Source organism: Plectropomus leopardus, chromosome 7 (genome assembly GCF_026936395.1).
Source record: "Plectropomus leopardus strain MGB_pleo_1.0 chromosome 7, ASM2693639v1, whole genome shotgun sequence".
Classification (NCBI taxonomy): domain Eukaryota; kingdom Metazoa; phylum Chordata; class Actinopteri; order Perciformes; family Serranidae; genus Plectropomus; species Plectropomus leopardus.
Genome location: NC_142182.1, coordinates 27,123,276 through 27,143,197, shown reverse-complemented (window position 1 = coordinate 27,143,197; position 19,922 = coordinate 27,123,276). Strand labels below are relative to the sequence as shown.

Sequence of the window (19,922 nt, the reverse complement as noted above, 5' to 3'; positions counted from 1 at the left end):
TTACACGAAATGAGTCTTTGAATTCACGCTACAGTTTATGTATATCCAAAAGGGAATCGCTGTCTGTTGTAACACAGCAACACGTTATTTTATACCGAGAATGTTTTTGTGTCAGCGCTCTCAAACAGGATTTCGCGATTACGGATTCAGTCAAACGGGCCACCGTAGACTGTCGGCTTTTACAGTCCGATATCTTAAATGTTAAAAAAAATTCTTACTTTTGTCTGATGTGGATTTATATGGTCACTCTTTGTACGCCATGAAGTGTTTTAGTGCCTTTTATTGAAGGAAAACTGTACGGCGGGACGAATTTGACATAAAACATGAGAATCTGGGACAGTAAGTCCCATAATGCATTGCGGCAGGGTGAATTTTTTTTTTAATGAATAAAAAAACTTAAAACAGGGATCCCACAAAAGCAGCAGATTTGGTAGTATGAATACACGTCGTTGTTTGTGCGCAAAAAAACAACGTGATCGTCTCGAAGTAATTTTACAGGACCGTGACTAAATAACGCATGTTGCGGAATGACTCCCTTGTCTTTAACCTAACATCTTCAGCTTTGCGCAGTGGCAGTATCGTAGCCTATGAGGTTTATCCGAGGCGCGATTATTGCTAGTTGAAAACTTTACCCAATACCCCGCCTTGACGACTTGAAATATAGTCGGCAATGGCAATTTTTGACGGTCTCTAAGGAGACTGATCACGATGTGAAAATAATATGCAATTAACATACACTTAACATAACTACAATTTAGACTGAAATTAAGTAGATGCAAGGAATGTTGTAGCCATCTAAATATAATCAAATATTTTCTCAGATTTAGAAGGAAGGGATTGCTAAATAATATCACCATTATGTTTATATAGGTTCAAACAACCATACATTGTTATCACTTTTGCTCTAGAAATCCACACATACACATTTCTATTAGATATTAGTAGTTAACCTCATCACTTTTGCTCTCTTTGTACTGCAACCGTGGCACAAAATTTCCCTCAGAATAAATTAAGTTTATCACATCTTATGTTACATCGTGCATGATTTTTTTTTTTTTTTAACAGGAAGTCTTCTGTACTTTTGATCAATTTTATGAAACATACTGAGGCTACAGCGGGCATTTATCATATTTTGGTATGCCAAAACTAAGCTGCCACTCTGGCGACCTCAAGTAGAGCTTGTCTGATCACTACTTTTATTTATTTATTTTATTTTATTTTATTTATATTATGCATGGAAACTTAACTCGGTACCCCGCCATGACAAGTTTATAACATAGTTTGTTATGGAGATTTGTGACGGTCTCCGAAGAGATTGATCATTCAAAATTGATTTTTCAACAGTGATGAATCATGATCACGAGTCATATCTCTGTAGTTCTTACATTGATCCACAAGAGGTCAGTGGTGTTGCATAATTACAGATGTAAGTCTTCCTATCGCCTCATATCAAAATTAAAATTTCTCTACATGTTTAGACAATACTGCAGACTTTTAGTCTTTGTTTTTACTTTTTGTTCGAGATATTCCTACTCATACATAGGCCTGCTTATTAGATGGGCCTATTTATTGGAAACCTCGCCTTGAGATTATCTTTGTTTTCATTCGCACTCTTCCCCACTTTCCCCATATACACACACTGTTGTATACAGGAAGTCTACAAGGTGATACTATACATCTGATCAATTGTATGAAACACATTTAGGCAAAAGTGGGCGAAAATTATATTTCAATAGGCCTAAACCTAAAGACAGAGGAGCTGCTCTGACAGCCACATTTTGTTCTAACCTTCTGTGGAAAGTGTCTTAAATCTCGTCCAGCCCAAAGCTGTCCCAAAACACGAATTGTTGGTCCCATCTTCACAACTGAAACTACAAGTTACTCTGACCTAAACATTAAATATAACTTAACTCACACAAACTAGCGTGACAGTAACAGTTGAGCTCAATTTAAGTTCATATTTTAGCTGATCTAAGACAATAATGAAGAACATGCCTATGCAGGCCAATGAATCTATATATCTAAAGTACAACAAAGAAAAAAGGAAATAAAAAAAACCTTGATTTAGGCTTACTGGTCCTTCACAGTTAGTCTACAGTATGTAGGTCTGTGTTACAACAGAGGGATGTGCAGATTTGAAATATAATCGGTAAATTTTGATGCTCTTCGGAAAGACCGACGTACAGCGTGTAAAGTGTAGTCCGGCGGTCCGGGAGTACACTGCAGTATTTTTATATGTTGTCTGTAGTGTGTATTTCAACATAATAACTGGTATGGTGTGTGTGTTCTTTTGGAGCGTTGTTGTCGTGATAGTTGGTATATTTTCAGTATGTCCTGGTGTAATTTCATCTGCTGTTAAATTCAGTGGAGGAGAGCCTAAAACAAAGACGCACCACGGGACACGTCATTTCCGCTCATAACTTCTTCCACTATTGTGTATTTATTTAACGCTATAGGTGACTTTTTATTTTGCCCCGTTTGTCCCTGACGTAATTCATATCGATTACAAGTTATAACATTATCTGACGGCAAAGTTACGTCCAAACACATTAAATATAGGCTAAAAACGCCCGTGTTGTCTTTCTGTGCTTTATATTTTCCGTCCTGTATTTTCCATACGCGCTGTTCACAGCTGTGCAGATGTATTAATAAAGTTTCTATCACCTTTCTCCGGTGCTAACATGGTATATATACTTAGACGCATTCGTATAAATGTATCATAATAGTCGTATACCTGAAACCGCACCCACTGCTGAAACCGTAACAGAGAGATGTGCGGACCGCACACACAAGTCAGTCCTTGACTGAGTCCGGGCATCCTTGCGCAGTGGCAGTATCGTAGCCCATGAGGTTTATCCGAGGCGCGATTATTGCTGGTTGAAAACTTAACCCAATACCCCGCCATGACGACTTGAAATATAGTCGGCATTGGCAATTTTTGACGGTCTCTAAGGAGACTGATAATATGTAAAAGAAAGACAACAATTATGAATTGATTATAGACAAGATACCCGAATAATACGTAAATCGCAAAGCAGGATGACCACACCTGAATAAGTAGGTGATATCAACTAAAGAGCTCTGGATTTATATATTTGACAAATGCACCTTTCTCTTGTTCCCTGGCTCATAAACTGTTAAGACTTTAAAATACAGATTACAGTTGCTACTGTTTATTCCAAATACATTTTGATGGCATTATGCAGCATATTTTTACTCATGTGCATTACATCATCTTTTGTGACGATCACTTAGTATTACCTTGTCTCTATAGGGGACATTTGTGCTGACAGTTTGTGTGCTGTCTGCAGGCGCTATAGTACCCTTATAGGGGTTACTATAGTAGTTTATTTAAGCGTTAAATTTAATGTCATGTAGAGTTTGAAGTAAATATTTCATTTTTTTCTGAATAGGCAAAGCAGCTACTTCTTCTGTCTCCTGTCACCTTTGAGATGTACATTTTAAAGACTGCTGATGTTTGTATATGTTTTTAGTTACTTCTATGTGACAGGAAATGTAATTTATTAATTTTCTCACACCACCCTGGTCAAGGTGCAATGTACTTGTTACAACAGCAGAGGGCACTCTGTAACAGGATGTGAGAAGATAGAAAATTGACTTTGAAGTAGAGGAAGGCACATTTTAAATCTTTAAACATAAGTCATCTTGTTTTCTTTCCGAGTGATAAATAAAAGAAATATCTGCAATATATGATAGAAAGTGCATGATATATGGTAGAAATATTCATAATACATAAAACGGGAGCTCCAGAGGGTGACGGCAGCATCATGAAAGAGTTGATGCTAAACAGTCTCCTGTGATGAGATTTTCTTTTTAAGTGAAAGACACATTTGTGCAGTCATGTTTTACCACCCTGTAGAGAACAGTAATTGCAGTGATCTCTGATTAGAAGGAGTGTGGATGTTAGGCAGTCACAGGGGCTGAGGGTTTAATCAAGTCGGTCTTTTCATTAGGCAGATGAGCTCGACGCCCCTGTCACCCCGTGAACACCCTCTAACACTCTCGCCGTCATGCAAGCTCACCTAATGTTCTCACTCTCTCACACTGTCCATACGCGTCATGTGGCTGTCATTTCTACCTTCAAAATCTTAGCTCTCCCTCACAAAATACAAGCTGTAGATTTGTTCTCGGTCATGTGCTCTTTCTAAAATTATATTGTGATACAACTCATTCAAGCATTCAAGTCTCATAATGCCCTTTAGTCATATTATGTTCTACTATGTTACAGCTTTCTAAATTCATATAAGTCATTATAATTGGAGACAGTGTAATATCATGACCAGTCTCTGTAGACTAAATCAGTTTTGAGTGTGTTTTCATTGACAGTCTCAGAGTTAAAATGTCTTGCACTATGAAGACATGTTTCTTAACCAAAGCAAGCTCATCCCTCCTCATGAATTTTTCCACTTAGGTTTAAGTCAGAGAGAAGCCTTTTGCATCGTACCTTAACGCAGTACGTGCTGGTAAGAAGGGGAGGTACGGTTTAGGCAACAGAGCCACTTTCTTATGGTTAGGAAAAGATGGTGAAAGTCCTTAAAAAAACACCTGCCTTTGAGTGGCACAAACACGACAATAAGAAGGGGTCAGAAGTTAGGTTTTGGCAACATAACTGCTTAATTATGGTTTGGAAAAGAACTCGGATGTTGCTTAAAAATAAAATAAAAATCACCCAACTGAGTTCAACAAGCACAGCCGGAAAGGCAGTGGTCTGTAGCTGAAAAACACCAGGCTTCGAGTGCTACAAAACCTTTCTCCTGAGTCAAAGTCAAATGTTTGCTGGACCTGCCCAACCCTTTCACGGTCTTCAAACTACATCCATCGCCCCGCACGTTTAACAATGGTGAAGATGGGTTTACGTCTTTGTTTTTGGGAAGCCCAGCTGTCTGAACACAGATAGATGCTAAACAGTGCCTGGGGGCATTTTGGCAGTGTCCAAATGGCATATTGTGATGCTCTAGGAGTGAGACCAGGCTGTTCTAAACAATCATGTATTTTCCCAAAAGTATCTTGCATGACTTTACTGGGTGTAGTCTAATATCTATTATAAATCTGAGGTTTAAATACTTTTTAATGTGATTATTGAGATGCAGCTGCTTGTAATTGATCTTTCCTCCACCCTGGTAATCAAATTGTGAAGAGAAAAAAATGGATCATGGATCTTTCAGACAAATGGAGCATTTGGTTATCTTTATCAAAGGTGAAACTAAGGCTTTGAAGAGTGATTCACATCAACATAAATTAGTCGCGGCTTTAGCATTTAATCTTTATTCAGTATGACCCCATGATGCACTTGCTTTTGCTCTCCGTTACATACATCCACTGAGCACTGACCAGCCCGAGACAAACTGATGTTGCCTGTGTTGTTGTCCTCTTGACCTGAATATGACCCAGTGCTTTTATATGTTGATATATACTTATGCTACTCAGACAAATTTTGTGAGATGAGCTGGAGTTTTTGGTCCTTTGTAGCACATTTGACATCTATCAAACTCCGATCTTTCATATTTCACTGACGGCTCTTTATCTGTCATAAATGAAATGGAGAGATATGGCTTTGTTCTATGTAAGCGACAGCTGGAGACTTGCCAAACATAAACAAATAAATTGCACAGCATCCTAGGACTAGTTCCTAGGTAACCATGTGACAGTGCTGACAATTGCTATGGAAACCAGCGTATCCTCTCTCTCTCGCTCACTCTGTCTCTCAGTTCTTGTGGGAAATGTGTGAGAATATTTTCATTCCTGTGAACTGGTTTTAGTTTCCAGGTTTGATAGTCGTGGCGGAAGACACCATCACGTCATAGAAAGTAATTTCCCCTTATACTGTGTACAAGATGTAGAATACACTCAGACAGGTTTATATACCAAATACTATAGACCAGGGAGAAAACTATGGTTGTTAATAAAATGTCACCGGTAGAGTCGACAAAGCACTCAGAAATAATAACACCACATTTGTAAATTATGCAGTTAACTGCCTTGCTTTCACGCCTTCCCTACAACTGGTATGGAAAGTTATTAGAATGAACATTACAAATGAAGACAATTTTCAAGATCAGAGTAAACAAAAAGTAGTGTTAATCAGTTTCTTTAGATCTTTTGTTCAGAAAGCTAATTTGCAATCTGCTTTGCAGTGGGTCTTTTGTTTTGATCCTGTTTGTCACAAATCCAGTTACAACTCGATGCTCCAAATGGAAAACCGGCTTCTCTTCAAAGACTGAGACATCACAGCCTATCCTGTGTTTTTTAAAAAAAGCAGGTGCAAATCTAAAGGAGATGCTTTGATTTGCGGCCAATTATGGACATCCTTGTTGCATCACCTTTATGTGAGTGCTCTGCCTCTTTCCTCAGAGCTGATCAGAAGAATTAGCCTATTATTCTCGGGAGATAACCAGAAATGTAGAGATCACACGAATGATCAGAAACCTCAAAAGTTATCAAGTTATTCAACACACCCAATTAAACTCGTTCCAATCCTCTAATGCCATCTTCCTCTAAATCACTGGATGGTGTACGAGGGGTTGCCCCCAATTAGCTGCCTCCTGTGACACCCTGACACTGTGCCGCATCGTGATTGTATTTCAGCCTCAATTACTTTCAGAACCCTTCAGGCAGAGGTGATTGGTCTCCTCCACTTTTTATTTAATCTTTCTTTGCTCCACTTCCCCTTCTTTTGATTGGAAGGGGGTGTCAAAGGATAGTCCATCATGTTTCCGAATAAAAGAGGCATAACCTGTTACGATCAGTATGTTTTACTCAATGCTTGGCAGCTCTGCACAGAAGAAACAGCCGAAAGCTTCCCCATTATTTAAACTTAACCTAATACTCTGCCGTGACAACTTGAAACACTGTGAGAATTAGATATTTGATGGTAGGTCATAAAGAAAAAGAATATAACATTGCTATGAAGTAGAATTTTTGTCAGATGGACACAAGTATAGTCAAAAGTCAATTCTAGTTACCAAGTACACGTATTAAAGATATAATATGCAGGATTTTCCTATTTAAAAAAGAAAAATACAATGTGTCGACTCATAGAAAAGTAACCCCTCTCAGTTATCTAGAAGTGTCTGGCGGTGGATTTTTCTAGACTGCCCTCCACCTGTGTTTTCTGTTTTCTACAGATTTTAATGATACCAAATGCCAAGATGGTGTCTGTTCATTCCAATGGAGCGGCTCACCTGGGGCATATGCCAAAGAAGCTTTTAGCTTCAGGGTTTATTTCTGCCCACTGAATATGCCCAGTGGTGCTTCTCTCACTGGAGCCACCGATGAATTCCCGCTCAACTCACAGACTTTATATTGTGATGACATCATAGACTTTTTAAATAGCTTTTCTTGGCTCCTGGAAAGTTTTGATAATATAAAACCCCAATGGATAAAAAAATCCTCATATTATAAAGAGTCATTATGGATCTTGTTTGTTCCTCTAGGTATCCTGTCGACAGTTTTGGTGTATGGGGAAAATCCTGTCTGGACTGCAGGGGATTTTTTGTTGCAATACTGCAAGTGGCCTCCGGGAAAAATTGGCTGCAAGGCTGAGCTGCTCTCTTCGGGGCCTGATATTTTCTGTGTTCAGGAAGTTTAAGGGTGTGCACCCCCACAGCACTCATGTGAGGTCAGGGCTTTAAGATAGCAACCAGGTGCCAGACCATAGAGTGCATGCATCAAACCACACAAGAGTGAAGTGGGATTGGCTTTTGCTTTCAGTTTTGCTGGTGAGCATGTTTACAAATGGTTACAGACAATCCTATAATCTATTAAAGTCAAAATGAAGAACAAAACCAAATCAGCTGAAGTCTAAATTTTCCTTGTGACCACTGGCCCTGACTGATGAATGTTAAAAAAAGTTAAAAAAGTTTTCTACTGTTGAAACCGTCTCTGAGGATGGATCTATGATTGCATTGCCAACAGCACTGCAGAGTGCTATAGCAATTTCTTGTGGTTATCTCTGTTCCTAATCACCCGTGTTGACGCGCCCTTAATTTTCCTGAAAATTGTGCTTGAACACTAGATTGTTTTACTCTGCCATCATAAAGATTAATGTTGCACCGAAGTTGTAAAATGTCTGTAAAAATGGCATTTCCCGATCAAAAGGCATTATCGCATGCATCCAAGTCTTACTGAGATTTTAGGTACACATAAGCAGCACAGAGCCAGCAACATTTTATTTTTTTCTGTTGGCAGTTTCGATTTCTTCCAACTTCACAAAAGAAAAAAAATTCCTTGTCATGATAAGTGAAGTAGTGTGGTTTCACTACAAGAATCAAACACGATACAGTACATTTTATCTTGCTTAATTATGGACCATTGTAGGGACTTTACAGACACTCCTCATGGTCCAATTCAGTCACTTTTTTCTTTTCTTTTCTTGTATCCTGTAAAACTGGGATAATCGGTCTAATTAGCTCAGCGGGCTGACAAAGGATATTCAACAGCAATGCAACTGCGACGTCCATCGCAGAAGTCTTCTATTTTATGTTTTTGTAAAATGTCCTAATGTCCCTATCTATTGGCGTGCTTACATGTTCAGTTATACACGTGTCAGTGTGTGTTTTGTTTGTTAGAGAAGGGAACCCCAGCCCTTTCACACTATTAGGAGCAGAGCACTGGTAGCCCCCAGTAGCCTGCGGCTCTCAGAAATAGCTTTTTAAAAGGTACCAGTCTCCCCTGTTTCCTCAGGATCCAGGTGCTTTTAATTGGATTTCTTTGACAAGATTATTGCCTGCTCTCAGGCCGAGCTGGGATAGTGTGTAGTTTTAACAAGTGTGCCTATATATCCACTTTAATCATAAGTAAACTTCACAAAGAATTCTGATTTGATTGGAAATTACTGTGTGACCAAATGTTGACCCCCCCCCACTCAACCTCGCTAATGGTGTAATTCTTTGTAATCCTCCATAAAGGCTGCAGAGACTTCCAGTTATATGCAGTGAATCATCGAGTCTGACACACATGTTGTTTATCTTCATGTAATACCACAGCTTTGCAGAAATTAGAGAGCCAGCACTTCTAGAATATACCCACTTTTACCAGGGGATGAAGTAAAACCTCCAGTGGTTAGATAGTATAAAATAGTTTTTTCCCTGGGTCCCAGCCTCTCTAAGGTATCTTGACCTTCTTAAATGAGACAGACTTAAGGAGAAGCATGTACTGAAGGCAGTGAGTTATACCAACCAGCCCTTTAATCCATTAGAAAATGGCTCCTCTGAAATCCTATTATAACGGCATAGCAGGTCCAAGCTTCCTCAAAGCAATTAGTCAGAGGAAATGAGCAACATTTCTCTGTCTAAATGGGCACATCCATTGATAAAGACAAAGACTAAGATCATATCAAGCCAATTTGAATGTTTTATTGTGTAGTATAATTGCTTGTGCCCATCAAAGACAAGAAGCTTCCACAAGGACGACTAATACATGGGTAATTGTCTAAAGTGGCACACTAGTTACTGGTCCGGTATTATTATGTGATTTCATTATTAATGGCTCATAAGAAAAAAAATGTGCTCTACAGTGAGTGCTGCAATGTTAAAAGGGTGGAGTATTCACTGAATTTGAAATGGCAGTCTGCTGAGGTGTGGTGTTTCAGTAGAAATGCTTTAGAAAATGTTGCAAGGTTTAATTATATTTTAGTTGAACACATGAACATACAACTCCGCTGCAAGAGGGTCCTTCTGTGGGATGTTAATTATGTTCACAATTTAAAGCCCCCCTCCAGTTAGTGTTAATTCCTGTCGGTTAACATTATTTTTTCAAACAGAAAAAGACGTTGTAGTAATAATGAGATGTAACAAATACCATGGCAATCAGATTGCAGCTACAACAGCCTGGATAACAGAGATACAGCCATAAATTTAAATTATTTACTGATTAACAGGCCACAAAAATTAGACAAGAATTAACAAATCACACCGACTCACTCTCTCTCTCTCTCTCTCTCTCTCTCTCTCTCTCTCGCTTTCTTCACTGTCTCCTCCTGCTGCAGCTGTCGGTTATTTAAGAGGCGAGGCGCAGCTTGACTTGCTGCTGCAACAAGGAGACGCACCACTGCATGCCAGCAACAGCGCACAGCAGCATGGACAGACATGTTGCCCAGGTCCGCCATCAGAAAAGCACATTTAGGAGGTGCACCGTCCACCAGATTCGGTCGCTCTCACCTCATCTCCCAGCACAGATGCCAAACTACTCTACTTGTAACTGCACTATTATGCACAGAGACTGGTACATATTAGCTTTTTCTTATTTTCTTTTTTCCTTTCCTTTTATATTTAATGTTTAATTTCCTGTACATTGAGAGCAAAACTAACTGAAGTCAAACTCCTTGTTTGTGTAAGGATACTTGGCCAATAAAGCTGATTCTGATACTGAGCAGGACTGTGATTCTTTTCATATTTTCTTTCTCAAACATGACTTTTCTGTTGTTGCTGCATAGAGATGTCCTTTGTGTCTGGGCTGAAAGTTTTACACTTCCCAGCGGCCAAATCTGTCAGAGGCAGGTGCTTGTGCACTGTGAAAACCTTCAAAATGTCCTGAAACTGTTATAGCTGAGGCTATATTGCTACAATTATTGTAAAATACAAGATGAGCTGAACAGTTAGTTCACATCAATATTCATTATATTTTGGACAGAGCACCTGCGTAAGCTTGAAAGATGATGTATGACCTACAGCTTACACTGTAGGCCAAAAACATGCTTTATGAGGTCACAGTGACCTTTGACCTCCAAATTCGAATCAGTTTACTCTTAAGTCCAAGTCAACGTTGTGAAATTTGAAAAACATTCCCTCAAGGCGTTCATGAGATATCTGATTCACAAGAATGAGAGGGTCACTGTAACCTTGACCTTTACCAAATTCTACTGATTTCATTGTTTCATTGAAGAAATTCCCTCCTAAAAATGCTGAAATACACTGGAGGGGGACTTTAAAGGGCTTTTTTGTAAGTGCTGTGTCCTGGATGGTATTTTGTCACAGCACTGCTGAGAAGCTCTGCAATAATTGAGTGATAGAAAAGTATAAAGTGAGACATAGGCCACTTTTCTTGGGGCTCAGCCGGGAAAATTTAACAAGGGATAGGCTTTTGAGGTTGGGACATCAGGTGGGATTTTATTAAAGCACTACGTCTGACTCCACTGTGTCATGGCCCCTCATGCTGTGTCTCATCTGTTCTCCTCTCGCCACTTGTTAGAGCCAGCTAAAAATGGGCTCTGGTGTTGCTTGCACTAATCTAACACCATCGGTTTTTTTTTTGAGAAACATTGGGGTGTTAAACAACTTGGAGTGTGAGGTACCTACTTTCCTAAACTCCAGAATTTTCAAGGGTGAAAAAGTTCTGAATTCACACAATGTATGAGTAATCAATTTATCAGGCACGCATCCTGATGTTTTTTTAAATTTTATTTTTAAAAATAGATAATACAAAGTTTGCACAAGTGACTTTGGCCAAGTAAAAACTAAGCCATACTTTAAACATACGTTTCTAAATATAGTCTGTTTAAACAGGCTTGATTGGTGGTGTTAATGGTGCAGATGTTTAGGAAACTTCTTCAAGTTCCTAAGCACTGCTGCGATTTATTAGCACTGTTTTAATGAAAGGCTACTGTGCTACAGAGACAGAGCTAAATATTGGAGTTTACTTAAAAAGCCATTCCCAACTAAAATGAACTTCATTAGTGGCAAAGGAAGGAAAGCTGTTTCAAGAGACTCAATGTCCTTGCCAAGCACTGGTTGCTATTCCTGCCACCACCGTGCCTGCAGAGAGTGTTTTACACTGCGGGGTAAGTGGTGAACAGACTGTCTTGGCCAAGGATGCGCTTGTTTTCTTTCACAAGAAACAGGCCCGAATATTGCAAGCAAGGGTTCGTCATTGGACCTACATGTTGCACTTTTTGTGATATTCTTTAGAGAGCTTCCAATACTACATTTTACTCAAAATATATGTGTATTGTGCTTCGTCACTCAGATTCTCAGTACAAAATTTAAGGCATACTTTGGTGATTTTCAACTGGCTTTGTATCATAACCATCTGACTACCAGTGCCCAGATCTCTCTGCTCACCTATCAGCTCAAATGCGCCGGTGGATGAGTTTCACATTATCCAGATGATGTTTGCTGGCTTTCAGGCTGTTGCTCAGACTACAGATTCTACTTCCATATTTTCGTATGTCCCTAACAATAGACACACAAAGTATCCCTACTTTGTGTGTCTAGATTGAGAGTGAGGCTCACTCATCTCTTATTGGCCCTCTGTGGCCCACTGTATTCTGGTAGTTTCACATTTTCTTCCTCTTGACATAAAGTAAATGTCACAGCCCTTTTTCTGTTTTCTCTGGTCATGTTGCACCAATTTGAAAACTAGTTGCGCCTATCTACTGTATATAGTTTTGGTTTATTTCTGCTGAAATCGTCCTTAACTTTTCAGATGGGACAGTAAAAATAAATTAGCTTAACTGTATGATTCCTAAACATGCTATTTACTTTAAATGGACATTTCGGAATATTTTGCTCATTAGCTAAATTACTCCCCCCAGTTGTAGTAAGTGACTGCAGTCATGTATTCGCCTTTGTTATTGTCGAATAAAACTATTTGTTATTACAGACATTTGGTATTCACAAGTTTATTTTATTTTAAGACTTGTAAGAAGACAAAGCATTAAATCATTTACACCAAAAACATTAGATATTTGTGTGATTACTTGTAGTCAGGGCTGCACAAGTACACTCCTATCTGTTTCTGTATCTGTATCAGTTTCTTTATTGAGCATGAGAAAAATGGATTGGACCTGATTAGAAGTTGTTATTTTAAGCTGGAAAGTGATATGGATTGATCAGAAATTGCTATATTTGGTATTTATTATAATACAACTTACAAAGCAATTTCAGGATGAGCTTCAGATCATTTTTAACAGGAGTTGGATTGAACTCAACTCCCCGAATGAGGATTGTCTTTCATCACAAATACAGATATTGACACATTTTAGGCCACTCGATGATCCTTGTACATTAGAATAGAATAGAATAGAATATTCCTTTATTGATCCCCCATTGGGGGAAATTTCAAATGTTACAGCAGCATGAAAAAGAGAAAGTGGAATGTAACAAAGAAAATAACAATAACAATAATTTTCACAATACAATTATACAATAACAAATAACAATAAATAAGTAATAAAATAAAATAAGTATGTACATAGAGGAAAAAGGTATGTACACATAATAAGTAAGTAATAGAATAAGTATGTACACAAAAGATGGATTTGAGAATAGAATTTACAAAAATTTGTTGTGCAAATTATTCAGCCAGTGATGCTGATGTTATAGAGTCTTATTGGATGGGATGAAATGACCTGCGGTAGCGCCTCCTTCTTGCAGGGTGGATGTCTCAGTCTGTTGAAGGAGCTGCTTAAAGCCCCCACAGTCTCATGCAGTGGTGAGAGGTTGTCCATGATGGATGTGAGCTTTGCTAACATCCTCCTCTCACCCACCTCCTCAATGGAGTCCAGGGAGCAGTCCAGGACAGAACCGGCCCTCCTGACCAGTCTGTTCAGTCTCTTTCTGTCCCGATCTGTGCTCCCTGCTCCCCAGCAGACCACTGCATAGAAAAGAGCAGATGCTACCACAGTGTCATAGAATGTCCGAGCAGAGTCTTGCACTCCAAAGGACCTCAGTCTTCTCAGCAGGTGGAGACGACTTTGGCCCTTCTTGTACAGGACATCTGTGTTATTAGACCAGTCCAGTTTATTGTTAAGGTGAACACCCAGGTATCGATAGGTCTCCACCATCTCAATGTCCAGACCCTGGATGTTCACCTGTGTAGTCTGGGTGTCTCCTCCCGGAAGTCAATAACCATCTCCTTTGTCTTACTGGCGTTGAGCTGGAGATGGTTCTGCTCACACCAGTTGACAAAGTCTGTGATGACGGTCCTGTATTCAGCTCGTCCCCCCTCAGATATGCACCCAACAATGGCTGTATCATCGGAGAACTTCTGGAGGTGACAGCTCCCAGAGTTGTAGTGGTAGTCTGAAGTGTACAGGGTGAAGAGAAAGGGGGAGAGCACTGTCCCCTGAGGGGCCCCTGTGCTGCAGACTACCATATCCGACACACAGTCCTGAAGCCTCACGAACTGCGGTCTGTCGGTGAGGTAATCGATGGTCCATGCAGCCAGGTGACAGTCTACTCGCTCTTTCAAGCTTCCCCCTGAGCAGTGAAGGCTGGATTGTGTTGAATGCACTGAGAAGTCAAAGAACATGATTCTCACAGTGCTGCGGTGTCCTCCCAGGTGAGTCAGGGATCTGTGCAGCAGGTAGAGGACCATCCACTCCAATGCCCGGTTGGCACAAACTGCAGTGGATCCAGATGTGAGCTCACCCAGGGGGCGGAGGTTTCTGAGAACAATCCTCTCCATGGTTTTCATCAGGTGAGAAGTGAGGGCCACAGGTCTGAAGTGGTTGGGCCCCTGGGAGTGCGCTGGTTCGGGACAGGAACCACACAGGAGGTCTTCCACAGCGCTGGGACCCTCTCCAGACTCAGGCTCAGGTTGTAGATGCGCAGAAGAACCAGGCAGAGCTGATCTGCACAGTCCTTCAGGAGTCTGGAGCTGATGCCATCAGGGACCCGTGGCCTTTCGCCTTCAGCTTCTTCAGCTCACTTCTCACCTGATCAGCTGTTATGGAGAGGCCGAGGGTGGCGGAGGAGGGGCTGATGAGGGGTGGTGGTGGAGGTGATGGGGCTGACGGAGAGCTGAGGTGGTGTGAAAAAAGAGCCAGCCGGTCGGTGCTCTGATGAGTGGGGGGAGGAGTGGGAGTAGAGTCAAATCTGTTAAAGAACAGGTTCAGCCTGCGTTTGCCCACTCCTGGTCTCCTGCTTCAGGTCCCTCACCTGCTCTGCTGTGACCAGAGATGGTTTTGAGGCCTCTCCAGACCTCCTATGCGTTATTTTGTTGCAAGTAGGTTTCCATCTTGGTCTTATAGCTGGCCTTTCCCTCCCTGATTTTTCTCTTCAGCTCCTTCTGCACCTCCTCAGCTCCCTCTTGTCCCCAGATCCAAAGACCCTCCTCTTCTCCTTCAGCAGGACCTTCAGTTCAGGGGTCACCTAGGGTTTTGTGTTAGAGAAACGCATGCCTTCCTGGTGGAAACAGTGTTCTCAACACAGAAGTTAATGTAGTCTGTGACGCAGTGTGTAATGGTGTCAATGTCCTCATTGTGTGGGCGCACAGTACATCCCAGTCCGTGGTCTCAAGCAGTCCTGCAGCGCCTCAGTGGCCTCCTCAGACCACTTTTTCACATACCGTATGGTCGGGGTTGTTTTTCACCATAGGTATGTAAATGGGCTGCAGTCTCACCAGGTTGTGATCTGAAGCGACCCAGCGGGGGAGGGTGATGAGTTGTATGCATCCTTGGTGTTTGCATACAGTAGGTCCAAGTGTGTTATTGTCTCTAGTGGGGCAGTCCACATACTGGCTGAATGTTGGGAGAGTGGTGGAGAGCGATGTATGGTTGAAGTCTCCTGAGATGATGATCAGAGACTGGGGTGGGATGTTTGCAGCTTGGACACTTCACTGTGGATGATCTCGCAGGCAGCAGCAGCATCAGCCGAGGGGGATGTACACTGTAATCGCAATGACATGCGAAAACTCCTCGGCAAATGTAATAAGGGCGCAAACTAACCGCCAGCAGTTCAACATCCTTCGTGCAGCGCTGCTCTTTAATGCTAACGTGTCCAGCATTACACCATCTCTCGTTCACATACATCGCGAGGCCCCCGCCTTTCTTCTTACCACTCTCCCTCCAGCTCCGGTCCGCTCTGACAAGATGAAACCCGTCCAAAGTTATGAGCGAGTCCGGAGTGAGTTCGTTCAACCATGACTCCGTGAACATCATGAGGCTGCACTCCGATACTCCCACTGCAGCCGGGTCAGCGCTGTCAGCTCTTCCATCTTGTTTGGAAGAGACCTCACGTTTCCATGATGATGGACGGGACCGTCGGCTTGCCAGCGTCTCCTCTTCTCCCGACGCTTCACCTTGCCCTGCATCCCTCGTCCTCCTACGGAGCTCGGCGGGGATGTCCGGTCTCTCCCAAGACGGTGTCCTGGCCTGGCGCAGCGCCAACAGCTGTTCCCGTGTGTAAACAATGGAGCCGTGGCTGAACGGGTCTCCAGATGCGGACTTTAAAAGTCCGAAAACAAGTAAAAAACAGACTAATAGCGTGGCCATTTGTACATGCATAGTTGTGCTGTGCAAGTGCAGTACTACCACTTGAAAGAAAAAAAATAAACAAGAAAAGAAAAACCACAATAATAGCTAAAAAACACAGAAAGTGGGTAAGAGCCGCTGTAACTGGCTGCCGCACTCACAGCGCCATCTTGCATCGATTATCATTGACATTAACATTATCTGCGCCTGCTACTTGTTTCATACGAGTATTTGGCTCATCCCTAGCAGTTACAGCATGTAAAATAAAAATATGCTCAAAATAAAAGTAACATTATTACTAGAGAAGCAGTGAAGTGTCACAACTCATAAACTGTGAACATAAAATAACTTCAGCGGTACTGAAGTTGGTACTTGTCACTTTTCAGATGTACGGTCATTTATTTTTCAGTGGATTAAAATCTATTTTAGGCAAGTAAAGAAAGCTTTTACTCGAACATTTTTTCAAAATGAGTTATTTTTGGTGCACTTTGCATTGACAATGCTTTCTACCTGACCTGAGAAGTAAATCTAATAGGAGGCTGACACAACAAAAAACAATATTGTGTTTAATATTGATACTGGCAGCATTTGGTCTAAGATTAGGATGACAAGTGTTCCACTACACGCCACACATTTTTTCACTTAATTTAATTTGTGTTAATCTTGGCACTTAATCCACTTTAACATTTATATGGTATGCATAATTCATACTGAAACAGAATGCTAAATACAGCAAGGCAAGTACATTCCCACTGATGCTGTGTTGCCCCCCCATGAAACATAATTAGGAAACCATCTAAAGAGCTATCCATCTCTCCTTCCGTACAAATCAAATTTAGAGGACATAATCATATATGCTCCTCTGGTGGCAAATAAATGGATCTCCTTGGGGTCCAGCAGGTCTCAGGGCTGTCATAGTGTTTATTCTGAAATCACATGTTCCACAAACCAAAAAAGGAAAGAATGTTTTTCTGTCACTTTTTTTGGGCCTGTATCATGTTGGTCACCAATAGTAATTGGCACTTTTGAGATGAAGCATCATGTATTTACTTTTTTTCTCCATGCTGTTTTTTATCTGTCATTTCTTTATCATTAACTGATGTCTGTCTTCTTTTTTGTATTATACATAGATTTAGTAGACATGCACTTTGATTTCTGCAAGGCACTTTTGATTTACACTGCGGTGTCAGATTTCACCCATTAATACTGTACACCAGATGGATGTATTGTTCATCTCTGGGCCGTATCCTACTTAAATTAATGGCTTTCATTTTTTTTCATTCATTTCATGATATAGAGCAATGATGGGAAGGCTTGCTTTGTCTCGTCACTAAATAGGAGACTGCCGCCTTGTTTACGTTTCTTTTGTTTACTGTGTAAAAGAGCAGCAATCACAGCGAGCAGGTTTGCAATTGCAGCTTTGTCTGATGTGTTACTGAAAATGACTCGATTACTACTCCCTCTCTTCACCATAAACAATCTCTACAAGTATCAGAAACTTGCCGGAAAAAAAAACACACAGAGCTAAAACTGACCAATCACAGTCCTTGCTGTTGCCAGTTGGTGTCTTATTAGCCTGTGTAGCCCCAAGAGTAGTTGAATTGCTTAAGAGGCTCATATTAAATTTCACGGATCAGATGCAATCTGCAAGACATCCCGCTGCAAATATCAAGCATGTTATACTGACAGTTTTACTTGGACTCATCCTGAACATGTCATGAACCAGCCCTGTCTGTAAATGGAGCTTGCTTTCACTTGTATAAAATTAGTTAAAAATAACACTCCATAGAAATTCCAAAGTCTCCAACAGTTTTCCCATTTAACTCTGCTGACTGACTCAGCATGTTATGATCTTTTGCTAACAAAAGAATTGTTGTTTGTGTCAATGTGAACAGTGGGGGCCGAAGGCCAGTCAATGCAACCAGCCGATTTTGACATTTCCTGTACAAAGCTCTTCAGTGTCAACACCACTAAGTCAGCTCTATCAGAAAGTGGATCTATTGACATATGGGGAATGTCAATGCAGGAACCAGAATGTAGGAAGAAGGACATGGCAGAGTTTATTATTGGATTTCTGTCCAAACCTTCAACCTGTTCCGGTGAGCGTGGTGATTATTTTCCAAAGAGCAGGCTGATCTGGGTCTGCGTCCGGGTCTGGTAGGTCACAGACACCCACGCAGAGACCCGGGAGTGATGGAGCGTCAGTACATGGTCAACATCCATGACAAATCTCCTGTCAGACAGGTTCTCATTCCACCTACTAAACACAGAGGGCAAACATTATCTCAGAAGCTAGGCTCTGACAGGGACCAGAGAAAATGACAAAAAAAAGAGGTTTCTTTGAATGAATTTGAAGCGAAATCTTGTTCGACAAATGGAAATGCCTTTCTAACACTGCCACTGTAAAACACAATACAAACTAATTTGATAATTGATAATAATCTGCTAAACCTGCCCACGTAGTGCTAGCATTATTATAACATTAATATTTAGCCTTGGTAACAAATGTGCAACTAGAAACTGGGTCTGGAATGAACTTCCGCAGAGTGCCAAAGGCAGCTGCATTTTTTTGTTTGGTGAGTAAATTTCAGCGGGCCACCCACTGTTTGGGTGGGTTTGTACCAAAACAGAAAAAAATAAATAAATAACAAGGGGGCATACATGTTGTCCCACACCTGGGATGTTGTCCTCAAGAAACTTCAGAACAACAAGGGGCATGGACGTACTGTCAAACCTGACAGGATGACCAAACCTGTATAAAACAGCTGACAGGACATGTCACAACAACATTATGTGACTCTTCTGAGGAAGACTGCAGGAAGACAGCAGTCATGTCAAGGTAAAAGACCTGACTAGACTGTTGATAAGAAAATAATTTGCCTAAAAAAGGCAACTGATCATTTTGGCCAGTGAAAAAAATATACTTGGGCAGTGGATTTTTTCATCCATCAGCCACCTTGGCCTATGAGTCAAAAAGTTAATTTAGGACACTGACTAAAAAGCTGTGGCACTCACCCCCAAGAGTGTTAAATACACAGCATACCCAGAATTTCAGTCCATGTTGTGGAGATTGATGTTTCAGCATATTGCTGGCGTTTCTACCCATACTTAAAATGACTATTTTACAGACTTTACAAAAAACACTGTTGTCGTCTTTCTTTGTAAAATAAAGCAAAGCTTAATGCAGGTTTTTCTCCTCTGCCATGACTCCTTCTGGTTGCAAGTTTTCAGCAGCACAGACATACGAGTTTGAACATAATTTGGTTTGCAACGCGTAACTGTCAGAAAAACATGCCAGCATTGATAAAAGGAGAGGTAAGCATACAATTTCTAATGCTTCTGACAGTTTGAAAGCCGTTATCAACTAGAACTGGTTCTTGATTTCCATACATAAGAAACTAATTTGATAAACGAGTAATTTAGGAAATTATTGACAGATTAATCTCCAATGAAAAAATTGTTTGTTGCAGCCCTAGAAAAATCAAAATTTGATTAAGACTCGATAAAATACAGAAAACTATCTCAATGAAACCTGCTCAAAGTTTAGGAACTGTACACTGACATGATTCTACGTTTTTGTGGAGACAGAGACTTTAATGCCAACCAGAAAGTATGGAGCATAGCAGACCCATCTGAATGCTTATGTAACAAATGCTCGTGCTGAGTAAAGCCTATGGATCAAATTAAACCAGTTGGTAATAGTATGAACAGT

General features: G+C 40.8%; 1 long non-coding RNA gene and 2 other non-coding genes across 3 annotated transcripts in view; 2 read left to right on the top strand and 1 right to left on the bottom strand.

The window, feature by feature from the left end:
- The window catches only part of LOC148189209 (uncharacterized), a 132,956-nt gene that overhangs the window by 8,043 nt on the left and 104,991 nt on the right, over positions 1 to 19,922 (bottom strand). The window lies entirely within an intron of this gene.
- Positions 559 to 699, top strand: LOC121950824 (U4 spliceosomal RNA). Its single transcript, XR_006106353.1, has one exon. It is a non-coding gene; the product is annotated as a U4 spliceosomal RNA (small nuclear RNA).
- LOC121950823 (U4 spliceosomal RNA) lies at positions 2,817 to 2,957 on the top strand. Its single transcript, XR_006106352.1, has one exon. It is a non-coding gene; the product is annotated as a U4 spliceosomal RNA (small nuclear RNA).